A 6,845-nucleotide genomic window follows, 5' to 3' on the forward strand; every position below is an offset into this window, starting at 1 on the left:
GCTTCACTGTTGTTTTAACTCTTTAATTCAGCTCTTCACATCATCACAGTGTGACCACAACCAGCAGTTCTCAGCATCTTCACTTAGTGTGCAACTTCTGTACAAACCTGTCAGAAGCCACAGTGTGAGAAAAATAACCATGTGAAAAAATAAATAATTAATTAATACTAGGCATATTGTTTTATCTGGACTACTGTAAGCATTTCTGTAAATTACAGTAGTATTATGCTGCAAAAATACCGCAATGGGCATTTAGAGGTGAAGAATCATATCAGATAAAATAAATGATGGCTTTCCTGCCTTTTTTGACACTGCTTAATATATGTATAGTGACGGGGGTTAAGAAAACACACGGCAAGAAGAGCTCAAAATAAATAACCCGGATGGTGGATTTATTAAACAGAAAAACAAGGAAATATGGGTGAACCAGTGTCCCCAGTGCGTTTGGTGCCGCGTGTGCTCTTCTCTTCTCCTTGGTGAGGGGACTGGGGTGGTCCGCACAGCTTCCACCTTCTTTACTTGGGGCCGGATAATCCCTATTTGAAAACCCAGGTACTTAGCTTTGGACAGCGCCAGGTGATGTTTTTCGAGGGGTTGGCTGTGAGTCCAGCCTGTCGGAGCTCTGAGCAGCACTCTCCGCAGTCGGTCAATGTGTTCCTCCCAGGTTACAGAGTGTATGACGACATCATCAAGGTAAGCGGCAGCGTATGACTGATGGGGCCAGAGGATGATCCATATGATCCATTATACGCTGGAATGTGGCTGGGCCCCATGCAGTCCAAAGGGAAGGGTCTGGTGACTGCCAGTGGCTGCTGGGGTCGAAGGCAGTTATTGCTTTTGAAAAGGAGACAGAGGTACTTGCCAATATCCTTTGTTAGGTAGAGTGTGGAAATGTACCGGCCCTTCCCAGTCGGTCCAGCAGCTTATCCACCTTGGGCATTGGGTACCTGTCAAGTCCGACACCTCATTCAGTTGGCGGAAGTCATTACAAAAGCGGAGGGTGCTGTCAGGTTTTGGTATCATCACGATTGGTCTGGACCAAGGGCTACGAGACGGTTTGATCACCCCTAACTTGAGCATCTGTTGTATTTCCTCCTCAATAGCTTGCCAACGAGCCTCTGGGACTCGATAAGGCCGCTGCCGGATGATGATTCCTGAGGCCATTCGGATCTCCTGCTCAATGACATTTGTCCGCCTGAGGCGTGAGGAAAAATACATCAGAGAACTAACTGACCAGGAGCTGGAGCTCCCTCTTCTGGGCAGCCAAGGGATGGGGTTGGACATCAACAACCACGTGATCGAGGATGTGAAGGCGGTTGTAAGGTCCCCTTTCCTGTAGAATGGAATCTAGAGGCCCTGGTCGTAAGGTTAATGCGTGTTCGGTCCTTTTCTTTGCGTCTTTGCTAAAAATCACTAATATTTATTAATCTTTTGGTTTTCCAATTATAGTACTGACCTTATAAATAATTTTATCTGTAAGGGTTCCCCTTTTCCTGCAGAATGGAATCAGAGGTCCTGGTCGTAAGGTCAATGTGTGTTCGGATCCTTTTCTTTTTCTAAATCTGTTAAAAATCACTAATATTTATTAATCTTTTGGTTTTCCAATTATAGTACTGACCTTATACATAATTTTATCTGACTCCAATCTTTCATGATTTTTAGTTATTTTATTTATATTTATTAAAATGTAACCTGCTGATCCATCTAGTTGTGATTAAATTTGGATCATTAATTAACTATAATTAATTAACTAAAATCGTTGTGATTTACTTATTCAGAGTGCTCTTACTGGTAACTTGTAAATTGTTTGCCTCTGGGCTATAAAAGCTGCATAAGTGTGAAGAATTGTATTCCTACTCTATCATGTGTTTCAACCCATTCCAGGTTGTCTCTCAACTCGCTTTCTAACAACACATGCATGACAGACGACAATACAATCTTACATTAACCTACATCCTTTAATACACCGCAATCTTTCTCACAACAGGGTCTGACAGGAATTGCCAGTCAGCTGTCAACAAAGCTGACTTCATTTCTGGGCTTTTTTCTTTACATTCTTCACTCAGCATTCCTGGGCTTGACTGAGACCTGGATTCCGAAAATATTCAACCCACTCACTTCTATGTAATTACAACTCATTTGAATTTCATGCAATCACAGTAACTAATCCGATAAAGTTCCACATTGTGATAATTTGCCACCCCTCTGGACATATTCTAGACACCTTCCTAGAGGAGCTGGATGGATTGTTGTCTCTTTACAGAGTGAAGGCACTCCACTCTCTACTCTTTGGGGACATCAACATTCATCTTGACAAACCTTATGCTATTACACTTCCCATTCACTTGGCTAACTTCATTGATCTCAAACGCTTTATCATGACAAGCACTCACAAATCAGGAAACCAGCTTGATTTAATTTACACACACGCAGTTGTACTGCGAACACCATTTCAGTACAACCGCTTCACATCTTTGACCATTTCCTTCTTACATTTAAACTGCATTTTGCAATCTCCTGAGCAACCAACCCTATACCGGTTACTTTCCAGACAGGAAACCTTTGTTGCCTTTCTCCCTCCCATCTCTCCTCTGCTGTATCCTCCTTCCTTCCTCACCTACCCATTTCTCTCTCTGGATGATGCAGCTACAGATACTTTGTGCAGTACTCTAACCTCCTGTCTAGACGACATCTGCCCACTTTCCTCCAGGCCAGCACGGACTGCCTCTTCTAGCCCCCTGGTTGTCTGATGTTCTCCGTGAGCATCTGGCCAAACTCAGGGCAGCGCTGAGAGAAAATGGGCATAAATCTAAGATCTGTCAGACATGAACTGGGTATCCGACATTGCTTGAGACATGTCCGCTAGACCCCATCCCCTCTCATCTTCTGCAAGCAATCCTCCCCACAATCTTGTTTTCAGCACTCACACATCATCAACACATCTCTCCTCACAGGCACCTTCCCAAAAACATTTAAGCAGGCTCGAGGTAACCTTAACTGCTCAAAAGCCCACACTTTAAACACTTCCTTATTGATAACTACGGGCCTGTCTCTCTTTTCTTTATTCATAAGCGAAAACACTTGAGAAAGAGGTTGGCTTTGATCAGATAAACCAGGTCACTCGTTTACTCACAAAACAACGAAGCTGGACCCTAACCAGTCAGGTTTGGTCAGCCATTCAGCTGGGACTGCGCACTATCTCAGTCCACCGTATGCGGGCTGCAGGCTGATCCATCGATTCTAATTATGCTGGTCTATCTTTTGACACTGTGAATCATCAGATCATAACATACACATATTCCCTGCGGCATCTGGATTCCCTTATGGTTCGATCTATCTCACTGATGATTTTTAGGGTAGCTGAGGAGAAGTATCCACAGCACATCAACTGGTCACTGGGGTTCCTCAGGATCAGTTCTTGAATACCTCCTCTTCTTCATTTTATACTACATCACTCAAACCATCATACAGGCTCATAGCTTCTCCCTACCACTGCTAATACGATGACACACAACTCTATCTCTCATTTCATCCAGATGATCAATGGCTAAACATGGATCTCCAGTTTTGCTGTGAACTTATCTAAACATGCATGAGAAAGAGTACCACTACAGCTCAACTGAAGACTGAAGCGCATACTTTGCCGCTCCATCTATACAGCATGACTTCACTGTCCCAGCTAGGTTCTTCTACAAATTACACATCAGCCTCAGTTCAGAAATCTTGGTATAATCCTCCAGTGACGCTGAGAATAGCATTACAAAGAGACTGCTCGATCCATACAGGTTTCTAACTTATCAAAGTCAGGTATTTTTCTAACATAGCCAGCTACGCTTCTTGTCAGAGACATGTTTCTGAGACTGGACTTACTGCAATGCTCCTCTGGCTGGACTTCCATCAAACACAATAAAACCTCCTACAAATGATTCAGAATGCATGTGCAGCTGGTCTTCATGTAGGCAAAAAGGCCCATGTTGCCACCTCTCTTTACTCTCACTTACATTGGCTTCCTGGTTGCCTTCGCATCAAGTTCAAGTGCTGGTGTTTTTGTAGAACAACCACAAACTCAGCACCGGTCTACTTCCCGCCCTGCCACAAATCTACACACCTTCTCAGAAAGTCTGGAGTCCTAAGCGAAAGCGACTCCTCATGGTACCATCATAAAAACAAATCATAAGAACTTTCTCATTCCTCTGTTCCCTGCTGAGTTAGGACAATCTTTGCCCCATATGGAATGCTGGATCTCAGCTGAAAACTCTGTCTGTGTGTGAAGCCTCATCTGAAAAAATAAAAAATCATTCTCCATCTCCTTCCCTTGTTTATTCCTTCCCTTTCTGGCTTGTACTAATTTGAACACTGCCTGTGACTTGATGTTACAAACGCACTCATCTGTTTGTCTAACATTCTCTAAAATTAATAGCAGTGTACTCTCAGTTGTAAATTCGCTTTGGATAAAAGCGTCTGCAAAATAGACCCCAAATGTAAATATAAATGTATAATATTTCCTAATTTACGACTTATACAGTTGATTCAGTCTGGGTCATAGGATGTGTTTGTAGAAAAGACTCACGGCCTCTGGGCTAATCCAGGTCTTAGTCAGAAACTCCCACGTGGATACAAACACCTTAATGCAGCCATCTCATAGATAGACTCAAAAAGAAGTAATTTTTAATCGTTCCCTAAGTAATAGCATGCTAAGCCAGTTTAGTGTGAAGTCAAGATCTCAAAAATGTGCCCCGGCTCCTATCCACTGATCGTTGATCTGTGACTCACTAACACACACACCAACAATATAGGCTTCAGAAGTCACTAACACTAGAAAAGTTATTTCAGACAATATCACTTAAGTTAACCAAGATTAACATTTATTTTGTCAGACAGGAATGAGTTCCAAATTGGTAAAATTGATAAACATTTGCACAACTGATCAGCAGTACAATAATAACACAAAACAAAATAAAATAAGTTGAAAGGTCATTATGCCTGGTCTTTAAAGAAGTACATAGTGTGGTGTGAGGACATACTCCACCTCTGGAGCAATCTGGCTACAGAATCGTGCCTTGTTGTGTTGTCATTCATATATACATAAGACCAGACAAAGAGATACACAAATGCCAGTTGTATAAACCTTTTTGGTGTTTGGAGTTCCTGTGCTCCAGTGTCACACCTGGCTGAGAACCCATTCAGGAGACAGGCCAGAGAACACACCTCCTTCCCAACAGAACACAGTTCTGCAAGTTCTTTTAATCTTCTCATAATTTAAGTGGATTCTGTGAATTGGAACCAATTTATAACTAAGGACTAAACAGAGTGAAGAACAATAGGTTCATAAGACACAAGACACCATAATGCCTTATTCCTAATGAACTTTAAACCAAGTCTTTTGGGCCAGATGCGGAGGTAGGCAGGAAAGGCAGAGCTGAGAGGTGTCATAAAAGAAACAGGGAGATGAGTGTTGTTTACTCTCTTTTTGAAGTCATTGCTGTTTCCCTTTTGGATATCCCTTCTCTATAAAAGAAGCCTATTTCTAAACTCCCAAAACTCAGGCCCACTCTTTTCTTTCGGCTTGATCCACACATTTAATTCAATCCAACACCGTCCTCAAGAGTAAACAAGAAGGCCTCCCAAGCTTAACGGACAGGGGACATGTATCCTGGGCAGAGCCCCATTTATCTTCACGTCCCCTATTGGTGTGATGGTCTAGGGTCATGAGGACCCGCACATAGCAGGAAAATAACCTTTGAATGACATCGAGAGCAGGGAGAAAGAAAAGCCAAACAATCCGAAGATTCCTACACAAACCTAGTAAGTTTCGTTTTAGTAAATATCTGGCTCTTGCCAAAAATATGATCATGAGAGAATCAATATATACACAGGTTGTACAGCAGAAACAAACAGAGAAACGGGTGCTAAATAAAAGAAATTAACAAAACATACAATACTAACTGAATCCCCCTTTTCCTCTAACCTAACAGAAAGAAAGAAACAAATATTCGGCGACTCATAGCCTTCTAACTACCCTAGCTGAAACAAATACACAAGCCCAGCACCACTCCTAAACTAGTGTGTTCTTTGCACAATTTTTAAGTGTTGGGATATGGGAGTCACATGACATCTATACTCACTCTTCTCTCTGGAAAATTAGCACCATATAAGATGTTCACTAGTACTCAAACAAAACCACTCAGCTAGTACACAGCGGAACCCTGGCATAAATGAGGTGCGGAGAAGCTGTAACAACCTCCACCGCCCTCCCGAAACGCAGACACCGTTCCATTCGCATTCTGCATCACGGCTTCACGATTTGATGCATCGATCCCAGATGGTCAGAACCAATAAAAGAAACCTAATAAAAACACAGCAGCAAATAATAACAGAAAGACATCACTAAAATTATCAATCACAGAAAAGAGGAGAGAAACAAGCAATGGGTCACGTAACAATAGTCTTATTAGAGCTGGAGTTTTGATTCAGCTCCTTACATAGTCACCTGGCCTCATTCCCTCCTCTGTCTGTTGAGGACAGTATGGTGAAGCTGGTCCATGAGCACACTCGACCAGGCTGGGTGTTGATCGATAGGCCGTAGGCCTAGCCATTCCATCACTGGTGAGGGCCTTGGCAGGTTGAGAACTTACAAGCGGTGAGTGACTCCAGGACCAGAACTTTGTCTCCTGATTGAAACTCCTGTGTTTGGGCTGCTGCCAATTATAGTGCCGCTGTTGGTTGCTGCTGCGCCACAAGCTCAGATGTGCCCGGACTAATGGCATGGCCGCAATCTATCCTTTCCCCTCTGTTTCCTTCACTTTTGATGACCATCAGTGAGGTGCTGGCTGCTGCTCCCAGGC

Source organism: Puntigrus tetrazona, chromosome 15, assembly GCF_018831695.1.
Source record: "Puntigrus tetrazona isolate hp1 chromosome 15, ASM1883169v1, whole genome shotgun sequence".
In the NCBI taxonomy this organism is placed as follows: Eukaryota; Metazoa; Chordata; class Actinopteri; order Cypriniformes; family Cyprinidae; genus Puntigrus; species Puntigrus tetrazona.